This window comes from Tetrao urogallus (genome assembly GCF_951394365.1).
Source record: "Tetrao urogallus genome assembly, chromosome: 8".
NCBI classification, from domain to species: Eukaryota; Metazoa; Chordata; class Aves; order Galliformes; family Phasianidae; genus Tetrao; species Tetrao urogallus.
In genome coordinates, this window is record NC_136821.1 from 36,954,658 (window position 1) to 36,966,337 (window position 11,680).

Genomic DNA, 11,680 nt, shown 5'->3' on the forward strand with positions numbered 1-11,680 from the left:
TCAACTTGCCATAATTCAAGTTCCATTCCTTTTTTTTTCGTTTTGTTTTGATTTGAAACAGCACAGATCAGGTGATTTCTCATCTTGAAGATGCATGTTCAGCTCATTTAAATGAGCAGTCAAATCCCACAAAAAAACTAGCTATGAAAGACATTTCTCATCTTCGCCTTTAAAACCAATGCTTCTTTTGGATTCCATAAATGACTTGATCTCATTTCGCAAATCATCACATCCTCGTAGCATTTTATCCCAACTCAGCCACCTTCCTTCGGAAAAGTAAATGATGCCCCCATAATCAGCATCTATACTTCTCATGAATTCCTGTAATTAGCAACTATTCAGTCCATTGGACATAATGATGTTCAGTGCGGCTCCTCCGAGAGGGGGTTATTTTCTCGGCAGTCCAGAAAGGATCTCTCCCGACTTCTTCGAATGTGCTCCCTGGGAGCACAGCATCTGTCGCTCCTCGAATCTCCAGCTGCCTCTTTCAGAGAGGCTTTTCTCTTCTACCCTTGTGGTCACAGAACACAGAAGTGGAGCCACAGAGACCACACTTTGTGGCTCGAAATGAAGGCACGGACACAACATCCAGAGCCAGGCGTAGTGCCTTCTGCATATATGTACACTCGGCGACGTCCAAACCGCTCCTTTCCGATGTGCGGAGAAGAGCCCGCAACTCGGAGAAAAGCTGCCGGGGACAGTCGCCCTTTCTCGGCGACGGAGGAACACGACAGCGCGGCTGGAGGCTGAAAGCGGCATTCTGCGATAAGCGCGACTTCTCGGGCAGCAACGGCAATCGCTCCGGAGCGCTTCACCGCGAGTGCCACTTCCGAGCCGTGAGAGCGAAGTCGTGCCGTTCTGAAGCCGAGAACGTCCGAATTCAGCCTGCTGCCGTTCCTCCGGAGGGGCTTATTTTCGCCGCAGTCTCTGGGCTGGAAGAGCCCAGAGAAGGCTCCGCCCCATTGGAATGAAAGTAATCTGAAATTACTGAGAAAGAGGGAGCAATTTCTGGTTGCATAGACCAAGGATGGGAATTTGGGAAGTCTACCCTAGCAGTTCCTTTGGTTAAATTACAGCTAGAGGAGCAGGAGAAAGAAGTTTACCTTTCGTGGATACGGGTGCCTCTTCCTGCCCGCAGATGATTTTGTAACAACAGAAGCAGCTAATGCCAATAAAAAAAACAAACTAACTAACAAATACACAAACAAGCAAACAAATAAATGAATAGCTTACTTTTTGGGATTAATTGAATATGGCCTGAGAAAACAAGAAGGAATAAATATATTCTTGCACATGCCAGGTTAATCTGGCAAGAAATTAAATACAACTGAAATGAAGGATCAAAGAATATTAACTGAATGAGAATTGTAAATCTGCCTTTAACACAAACAGGGAAAACCAAGGTTACAACCCCAGAGACAAAAGAGCAATATTCCATCAAAAACCTCTGGCAAACACCTCGAGAACTCCTTCAAAATTGCAACTGCTTCCCTGGAATCAGACACTGATGCATTGTTTCTCAAAAGCAAGGTCCACATTCCCACTAGTGTTACGCTTTCTCATTTTATGTTTTAGTCATACGTTACAAAGAAGCTTTGTTACTCATATACACTGAGGACACGTTATCTTCAGCCCAAGACAATGACTCTTCAGCTAATGCCACCCAGGCAAGCCGGATGATTGGTGATGCTGTGAAGGCTCAGGATCATTCTTTCTGATCGTGGGAGAGAGCTGTCGTTAGAAAACTGTCATGTGAATTCACAAAGCAAATCAAGAACGAGACAGCAACAAAGCTGAGAAACATGGGTGGTTTTTCCTAAGACAGATAAGATTGCAAGAGAAGATGCTGCTTTCCACAAAGCATCGCATTTTTTTTTTTTTTTATTTTTAATATTTCAATTAGTAAGCAGAAGTGGATATATCCACAGCCCATAACAATTCATGGAATTCCTTTGTTGTTCTTTCATACCCCTACAAGGCTTGGCAAAGATGCCCAGTACATTATCAAATGTGGAAAAGCTGCAGTTAGGTTTGTCACTGGAAGCAAGCTTCTGAAGTCCCTGCAACAGGATAGTACATAAGTGCAGTTTCCAGTTCTTTAAAGACACCAGTTGTCAAGTGAGCTAAGGAGATAGGAGCTCCTAAAAAGTCTGCCAATGTGAAAATGAAGTTCCTTACTGATCGTATCTGAGCTACTACCTCTAAAAACCACCACTAACTGGCAGATTACATTGTGGGAAAGGGGTTACAGCCATCAGAACAATCAGAACAGCCTTCGTGTCTTTTATGCCCTATCAGCCAACGCTTCTCTCTCCCTGCCCTGGTTCCCCATTGGCTGAGTACTGCAGGCTCACCAATTTCCCAACATTCCACTAAACATACAGCTACTGGCTAAAGATGAACGGTTGCTAGCTAAGCGTATATTGCTAATTCTCACATTTGCTCATTCTGCACTAGGCCACAATTCCTGGACACCTGCTGTCCTGGGATAGAGGTAAGTTGGGAGGAAAAATGTAGGGGAGCATCACTTGCATTCCTCCTAATCCAAAAAAGGGGCAGTTTGACCTCCTGTCAGAGGCCCCTTAGGTTGTTCTTTTGCTGAGGGCCTCTTGGCAAAACAGAATAGCCTATAATACAAAAGTTACAATTTTGGTACTTCTGAAGTATTTCATCTTATCTACTCAGTGTGCATAAATGTGGAATAATAAGCCACTTTCTTCCAGAGAGGCTGTGCACGCCCCGTCCCTGGAGGTGTTCAAGGCCAGGTTGGATGGGGCCCTGCGCAGCCTGCGCTGGTATTAAATGTGGTGGTTAGTGGCCCTGCATGTGGCAGGGGGTTTGGAGATTCATGAAGCTTGAGGTCCCTTCCAACCCTGGCCATTCTGTGATTCTGTGATTCTGTGACTCCTCCGGCTGCTATTACTGCTGAGGAGAGCAGCTCTGTTTCCTGGGCTGATGGATGTGGTCCTGGCCCCAGAGGCATGCATTATATAGAGCGCAAGGTTCTGTTCTGTTCTATTTTGGGCCCAAACTTTTGTTACTTGCATTCTCTATAAGTGTTGACATGGTGACAGTGTCAAGCTCTTTACCAATCTATTGGCCTTTCTGGTTTGAGCAAGAAATTGCATTTCTAACTTCAGCTCTGAGAAAAGGGCAAAAATTCATTTGGGATTCTTACTACCTTGTACTGTATATCTCTGAATTCTGTATGGATGGGGCCTTATAAATATTTCTATAATTAGTCAAAGCACAGTAAAGCATATAGTTTTTTTTTTCCTGCAGGTTAAATACTGCTGATTAGCTGCTTACTTTTTAGAAAGTTCTCTGTCCTTAGTATTTACACAAGTCTTTTTCTGACCTGCTGTAAGCCCGTTAGTCCAAACCAGATAAGGAGTCTCATTTTAGAGCTGGAGATATTGTAACACTGTTACTAGTTGATACTTGCTATTTCCTTGCATTCCAGGATTACGTAATGGACAAAAGAACTGCCTCCTAGAAGAGAATGACTTATGAATTATAATGCAGTAGTGATCTTGTTTTTGGTGTTATTATTGCATAGGTATGTCTGCCTTTGCACTGTTAGTTCTAGAAGATACTGTCTACAGGTATTGCTGACAATTCTCTTCCCCATCACTCTGTATGTCTCATTGTCTTTTTCGTAGTTTCCATTGTGTGTTTTTTTTTCTTGTTCTTTGTTTCTTTTTTCTTTATTTTTTTGTTTTTGTTTTTATTTTTGTTTGTCTGTCTATCTGTATGGCTGTTGCTTTAGTTTTTCTTTCTTTGTTTGTTTGTTTGTTTGTTTGTGTGTGTGTGGGGGGGGAGACAGGGGGTTTTGGGAGGGCTGAGTTGGTTGTTTTAGCTTGGTTGTTCTGTTTGTCTGTCTGCTTCCAAGTGACTCCAGTATATGTCCATCTCAGAAATCTGTTTGTATTATGATCTTTAATGCAAATATGAAAAACATTGACTACTACATTGACCCTTTCACTGATATTCTGATACTTCACTCAACTAAGGAAACCTCATTATTCTTCAACAGGTCATCTACAAACTGATTAGTAGAGAAGAAGCCACTAGGAGTAACAAACAATTAAGAGGCCGCGGCCACCTGAGGGAAACCTCATGGTGTTTTGTTTTGGCCAAGGAAAACCAGTTGATTATTTTCAGAACTTGCATAAATTAAAAACATCAATTAATAAAAATGATACAAATAAATAGTAATAATAATTACATAAAAGTAAGAAAAGACCATTCAAGCTGCATGAAAATAAAATCATGGATTCTCACTACCACTGTTGCTGTATTTGTTTATAAAGCCAAGATCATGGCCTCAATCTGCTGTGTAAAACTGCATAACTTGACACGCTGTCTTCCTCTAAAGAGGGATTAAAAACACAAATGAAATCTTAGAATCCATTTGAAAATCAATTTTACTTTATTCCCCTGAACTTCAATAATATAGTGACACCCAACCTTCACTTAAAAGGATGAGTAACGTGAGCAAACGTGGATTAATAACTGGTATAACTAAGTGTTATTATTCTATAGACCTCAAAGGTGTCTGCCTTCTGAATATCACCAGATTTTACAAAAGATCATTCAGATCCACGCTTTAAACGTATGCTATCAAAATAAGCTCAACTAGCTTACAGAAATGACTAGGCAGTTTCACTTTCAATAGATATGATTTAAAATGATACCTTTGATGCAGTGACCAAGCTCGGTGTGGCTCCCATCATTTCTAGCCTCGCTATATTAACTACATCTCAAGAATAAGGATTGCGCTCTTATGGAAAAAATAGGTAGTGAATGTCAGTCTTACTGAGAAGACTAACGGTAATCACTTGATCTAAAAATAATAAAACACGGATCACACAAATATACGTTTTCTTGTCTGGAAAAAAGCAAGAATTTTCAGAAGGAGCATGAAATCACAAGCAGCATGGATGTTCGGATTTTGTGTATTCGAAGGCAAAAAAAGAATTCTCAAAGAAAATATCCATAGAAAATATGTAATCCTTTATCACCTTTGGAGAAATAATGCTGATGTGTGGTATGAAACTGAAAAAAAAAAAAAAAGAAAAAAAAAAGAAAAAAGCAGGTAACTGTCAAAATGTTAGCTAAATACACTAAACACTAATATGCCTGTATATACGTATGTATATATACAGGTATGTAATATACGTGTAGTGGAATACTGTTGAGAAGGTACATCCTCTATTGTCACACCACCAGCGTCGGCCTCTGATCTTGTGGACGAATATAATCACATAGGAGACGTTACTGTTGAAGCAGACCTCATACATACACATGGAATCAGCTGTACAATTTTCACTTCAAAGGCATAATTTGCTTAGGCAATCGACACCATCAATAAGAACATCTATTGTATAATGCATCAAGATCTACCTGACTTCCTAATAATCAAGGTGCTGAGACTGTAACTTGTCAATCTATGTATATTGATTTTCTATTGCTTTTGCCACAGTGTATTTGGTGTGTTGATTTTATGGCCACCAGACACTCACTCAGCCTCTCTCTCACTCCCCCTGCACAGAAAGCCAGAGAGAGAGGGGAAAGCCCATGGGAATATTACCTCAGAAGTCAAACAAATTTAACTTAGGGAAAATAAATTTCATTTATTCATCCCATGCCCTGCTCAGCAGGTCTTCCTCACCCCTCCGTTTCTGACTCCTTCATCTGTCGCAGAGTAGCTCCTCTCCGCTCTCCCTTCCTCCTCACACCTCTCCCTGATCCAGCATACGCTCTTCAGGAGCTGCAGGGTGAGCGTTGCTGGGGGCACATAGCACCTTCTCCATGACCTTCTTCCAAGGTGTTCCCACTCTTTTCTGGGATCTTTCTTCTGAGCTCCACTCCCTCTGAGCTACCTGCCCTTTGGCTAATGGGTCCTGTGGGGCAGTAGGAGGGAGTAGCAGTGGGCTGGAACTAGTTGTGTCTAGCACCCCAGTTTCACACCACACATCAGCATTATGGCAGGCCTTTCCCCAACTGGACACCTGCACTCAGTGCAATACTCTTGTGATCAGAAAAGTCAAAAGAATGTTTCAGAAAGGTGAGTTGGGATTGTGTAAACATACAACACGTGTATTGATTAAAATTACATTTATGTTTATTAGGAATACAATGTGAGTTCAATTGTTCAGGAAGTGCAGACTCTGTAATAATTGATTCTTACAAAATCAGAATCATTGTAAACAGCCTGAATTTTCAAAGCACTCATTGAACTGTACATAAGCTTTATTTGAGAAGCCCCTTATGCAAACAGCCTCCTTTTCTAGTGGATGAGCACACACACTTTCTCTCAAAACAGTTTAATCATGGGGTGAGGCCAGGGGCCTCCTCCTGTTACCTGTCCCCTGCCAAGGAAGAAGCACTGCTGCACTTGCGTTTTGCAGAAGAGGTGACGGGCCTTGGCAGTGGGACGACTGGGATGCCAGCAAGGAAGTCAGGCTGGCCCTAAGTAAAAGTGAGAAACTTCATCTGGATGTAAATATTGCCTTCATAACCTGGGGTTCCCCTGTTGCATCTGCTTGCAGAGGGACTGGGCTTTTTCTTGGTGATGGACTGACAAATGAACGAGGAAGATTCAGTCGGGATCAGATAGAATTGGAGCTGAAGGTCTCAGCAGCAGCATGAGAGGCCTACACAGTGCCATCCTATGGACTCCGAAGGCTCAGGGTGCATTGCAGTCATACAGGAATTCACCTTTTTTAACGTCTTTGAACTATTTCTGAAAACTTTCTGAATTCTGCCTCTCCTCCATTCTTTACATAGCTACAATGTATTAGCCAGCTATAATTGTCTCAAATTTCTTTTTGTACTGTTAGTAATTGCGACAGTTTTCCCGAGCACTTGGTGTATAAAACCTAACTAGATAATCCTCACTGTAAGGGGCTATGAGTCCTTTCCGTTTTGATTGGAGAAGGTAAAGCCATGGAGATATTTTATGTAATTTATGATAATCAATTTATGATCAGATATGATACAAACTATGGAACTCTTACAAAGCTTTGCTTTCTGTGCTTTGATTGCTTCTGCATTTGCCAAAACTCTCTGTCCTTATTATAACTCTAGTTGTTCAACTGTAAAATATCAAAAGGATACGATACCGTAGGAGTAGAAATTATCCCACAAACTAAAACAAGTGCACAAACTTGAAGAGCAATTTCTTGCTCAAACCAGAAAGGCCAATAGATTGGTAAAGAGCTTGACACTGTCACCATGTCAACACTTATAGAGAACGCAAGTAACAAAAGTTTGGGCCCAAAATAGAACAGAACAGAACCTTGCGCTCTATATAATGCATGCCTCTGGGGCCAGGACCACATCCATCAGCCCAGGAAACAGAGCTGCTCTCCTCAGCAGTAATAGCAGCCGGAGGAGTCACAGAATCACAGAATCACAGAATGGCCAGGGTTGGAAGGGACCTCAAGCTTCATGAAACTCCAAACCCCCTGCCGCATGCAAATCTAACCACATTTAATACCAGAGCACCACTAACCACCACATTTAATACCAGTGCAGGCTGCGCAGGGCCCCATCCAACCTGGCCTTGAACACCTCCAGGAACGGGGCATGCACAGCCTCTCTGGAAGAAAGTGGCTTATTATTCCACATTTATGCACACTGAGTAGATAAGATGAAATACTTCAGAAGTACCAAAATTGTAACTTTTGTATTATAGGCTATTCTGTTTTGCCAAGAGGCCCTCAGCAAAAGAACAACTTAAGGGGCCTCTGACAGGAGGTCAAACTGCCCCTCCTTTATATTAGGAGGAATGCAAGTGATGCTCCCCTACATTTTTCCTCCCAACTTACCTCTATCCCAGGACAGCAGGTGTCCAGGAATTGTGGCCTAGTGCAGAATGAGCAAATGTGAGAATTAGCAACATACGCTTAGCTAGCAACAGTTCATCTTTAGCCAGTAGCTGTATGTTTAGTGGAATGTTGGGAAATTGGTGAGCCTGCAGTACTCAGCCAGTGGGGAACCAGGGCAGGGAGAGAGAAGCGTTGGCTGATAGGGCATAAAAGACACGAAGGCTGTTCTGATTGTTCTGATGGCTGTAACCCCTTTCCCACAATGTAATCTGCCAGTTAGTGGTGGTTTTTAGAGGTAGTAGCTCAGATACGATCAGTAAGGAACTTCATTTTCACATTGGCAGACTTTTTAGGAGCTCCTATCTCCTTAGCTCACTTGACAACTGGTGTCTTTAAAGAACTGGAAACGGCACTTACGTACTATCCTGTTGCAGGGACTTCAGAAGCTTGCTTCCTGTGACAAACCTAACTGCAGCTTTTCCACATTTGATAATGTACTGGGCATCTTTGCCAAGCCTTGTAGGGGTATGAAAGAACAACAAAGGAATTCCATGAATTGTTATGGGCTGTGGATATATCCACTTCTGCTTACTAATTAAATAAATAAATAAATAATAAAAAAATGCGATGCTTTGTGGAAAGCAGCATCTTCTCTTGCAATCTTCTCTGTCTTAGGAAAAAACACCCTTGTTTCTCAGCTTTGGTGCTGTCTCGTTCTTGATATGCTTTGTGAATTCACATGACAGTTTTCTAACGACAGCTCTCTCCCACGATCACTGCAGCGACCATCTCCTGCATGCAACACCGGAATCTTCCTGAATTTCATTTCTGTCTGTGCAGATGTCCAGAAGAGTGCAATGGAACCAGCAACAGGTTTTGCAAGAATGGGACTTATTTATTTCGTTGATCCATAGTCCAATAGTATTACTGTGTAAATAAATACGAAGCTTGCATTTTGCCAAGGTTTGAACTTTGAATGGACTTTGGCCTGTTTCAAGAAAGAATGTTCCTGAGCCTTCTCAGCATCACCAATCATCCGGCTTGCCTGGGTGGCATTAGCTGAAGAGTCATTGTCTTGGGCTGAAGATAACGTGTCCTCAGTATATATGAGTAACAAAGCTTCTTTGTAACGTATGACTAAAACATAAAATGAGAAAGCGTAACACTAGCGGGAATGTGGACCTTGCTTTTGAGAAACAATGCATCAGTGTCTGATTCCAGGGAAGCAGTTGCAATTTTGAAGGAGTTCTCCAGGTGTCTGTGAGAGGTGTACATGTGGTAGGAGCACCTATAGGTGCCGGTGTCAGCTGGAGTCAGCCCAAAGAGGGTGAAGGTGGCCTTGCCCCCACCATCAGGGTCCTGCTGCTGGACAGGGGCCGAGTGCCCATCCTTGTGCAGGAAGGTGGCCCCTTGGTACATGTTCCTGCATCGGATGGTGATGTTGGTCCCCATCCCCACACGTCTCTTGTGGCTCATGGAAATGCCAGGTGGGGGGAAGCAGTGATCTGCATGATGGGAGAGAAAATGGATGGGACTTGGGCCTGTGAGGACAGCTCAGGGCCTCCCTCTGACCCCAGTGCACTCACCTGTAACTACCAGCTCCACAGGGTCACTCATCTCTGATGTCTCTGCTGGCTCAGACAGCCGGTACTGGCAACGATACGTCCCTGTGTGCACCCACGTTGTGATAGCAAAGCAGAACACGGCCATGTCCTGAACATTGCACTTCTTCATGCAGGGGGTGAAACCTCCTTCCTGGCAGAGCCGGACCCAGGCAGATGGCCGGGGCAGGTGACACCGCAGGGTGACATTGTCCCCCACTTCTAACCCCTGGCTAGGGTGCAGCAACAGGGAGGGTCAGGGCACTGGGACAGGGGGCAGCAGTCAGCCTTGTTCCCTGCACACCCGCCTGTGCCCCTCTGATGGCCCACTGACCACGCTCCCCTCCCTCTGGCCCCATTCTTCCCCCGTCCTCATATTCACTTTGCTTTGCCCTGCTCACTGCCACCAGCCACCAACCTGCAAGGGACATGGTCCTGGTCCCACACAGGGCCACCAACCCCCGTGGCACCACGTCCCCATTGTCACTCACCCAGGAGGAGGGCCAGCGCCATTGGTGCCTTGGGACAGGAGCAGCTTGGGACAGCGAGACTGCAGTGGGGACAGGGAGTGTCTGCAGATCCCTTTTCTAGATCCACAGATACAGGAGCTGGCAATAGAACATAGATGTAGAGCTCGTAAAGAAGAGCGTATTGTTTGCGGGCTTTTTGATGCTGCTCTGATAGCAAGGCAGAAAGATAAAAGGAGGGAGGAACTGTGTCACTAGGGGAGGTGATTAAGAGTTTGCAATCTGAGCTATAATTCAAGGGAAAGCGGTGGTGGCAGGCAGAGAGAGCTCAGCACACTTTGCAGAGCCATCTGCATGATGCTTCTGTGAGAGGGCGTCAGATTCAGACAGCAGCTGCTGACTTGGAGGGGTGGATGTGGTGAAGGAGTGCGGCAGCCCAGGGAGGGAATGAGAGGGAGTTGTGAGGAATCAGCATCAAGAGATGAGGGTAAATCTGCCCCTCGCCTTCTCCATCTCGTTACATCTGAACATCAACACGAGGCTGAAGAACCCTTCCCCTTCCCCATCCTCTTCCCTCTACCTTTTCCCTTACGCTTCCTCTTTGCTTTTTCCAGCACTGTGGGGATGCTTTGCATCAGTGCATTTCTCAAATGCCCTCGTGCCCTGCTGCACTGCCTCACGACCTCCGGAGATTGCACCTGCATCAAACATAGGAGGGAATAACTGTGAGTGCGATGGGGACATCAATCACAGCTCCCCACCACTGCCACCACCGCCACCACCAGGTTCCTGTCCAACTCCTCCCTGCCACCTGCGGGTTCTGGCTGTTTATGTGTCCCCATTCTCCACCACTACATCCACAGGGATGGGATGTGGAGACACTGACACGAAGGATTGACGGCAGGACAAACAAATGGGTGCTGACACCTACCTGAGTGCAGGTGTGGGCATCACCTCCAGCATCATGCTGACCCCAAGGGGGGAGGACTGTAGGCAGCAACCCCTGATGTGGTAGGAGCATCTATAGGTGCCAGCACCTGCTGGGGTCACCAAAGAGGATGCAGGTGGCTGTGCCCCCACCACTGGGTTCTTGGTGCTGCACGGGGGTTGAAGACCCATCCTTGTGCAGGAGGAAGGCGGCCCCATAGTTCTTGTTCCAGCAGTGGATGGCAGCATTGGTCGCCATTTCCACATGTTCCTCAGGGCTGAGGGAAATGCCTGGTGGGGGTACCCGTGATCTGAGTGCAGAGAGGAGACAGCAGTGTGACATGGCCTTGGGGAGAACAGCACAAGGACACTCATTTTCCCAGTGCCCTCACTTGTTACCACCAGCTCCTCGGGTCACTGTCTCCGATGTCGCTGGTGGCTCCAACACCCAGCACTGGCACTGATACTTCTCTGCATCTTCCTTCTCTACACAAACCAAGGGGAAATCAAGGGGATTTTACAGGCTTAGCCTTCTTGCCGTTTGCTGTAGTATGTTTACTTAGCAATCTGAGCATGTATGCAGTTTACAGATGAAAATACTCTTTTTATTCATAATGAAGAGGCATAAAAGAATTCTGAGAACCTTGATCTTGCAGAAGTAACCTCACGAGACTGAAACACCTAAAAAGCATAGTTGGGGAAGTTTTAAAAATTACATAAGCAATTTTTCTTAAAAAATCTTATTGTACAGCTGATTCCATGTGTATGTATGAGGTCTGCTTCAACAGTAACATCTCCTATGTGATTATATTCGTCCACAAGATCAGAGGCCGACGCTGGTGGTGTGACA

At 44.8% G+C, this 11,680-nt stretch overlaps 1 pseudogene across 1 annotated transcript; it reads right to left on the reverse strand.

Moving 5' to 3' along the window:
* Nucleotides 1-1,317: 1,317 nt before the first annotated feature.
* Nucleotides 1,318-9,867, reverse strand: LOC306949134 (osteoclast-associated immunoglobulin-like receptor; annotated as a pseudogene). The gene is made up of 4 exons: nucleotides 9,819-9,867; nucleotides 9,422-9,700; nucleotides 9,109-9,340; nucleotides 1,318-1,327 (listed from the first exon to the last, which is right to left on the reverse strand). The product of its transcript is annotated as an osteoclast-associated immunoglobulin-like receptor (transcript).
* Nucleotides 9,868-11,680: the final 1,813 nt, after the last annotated feature.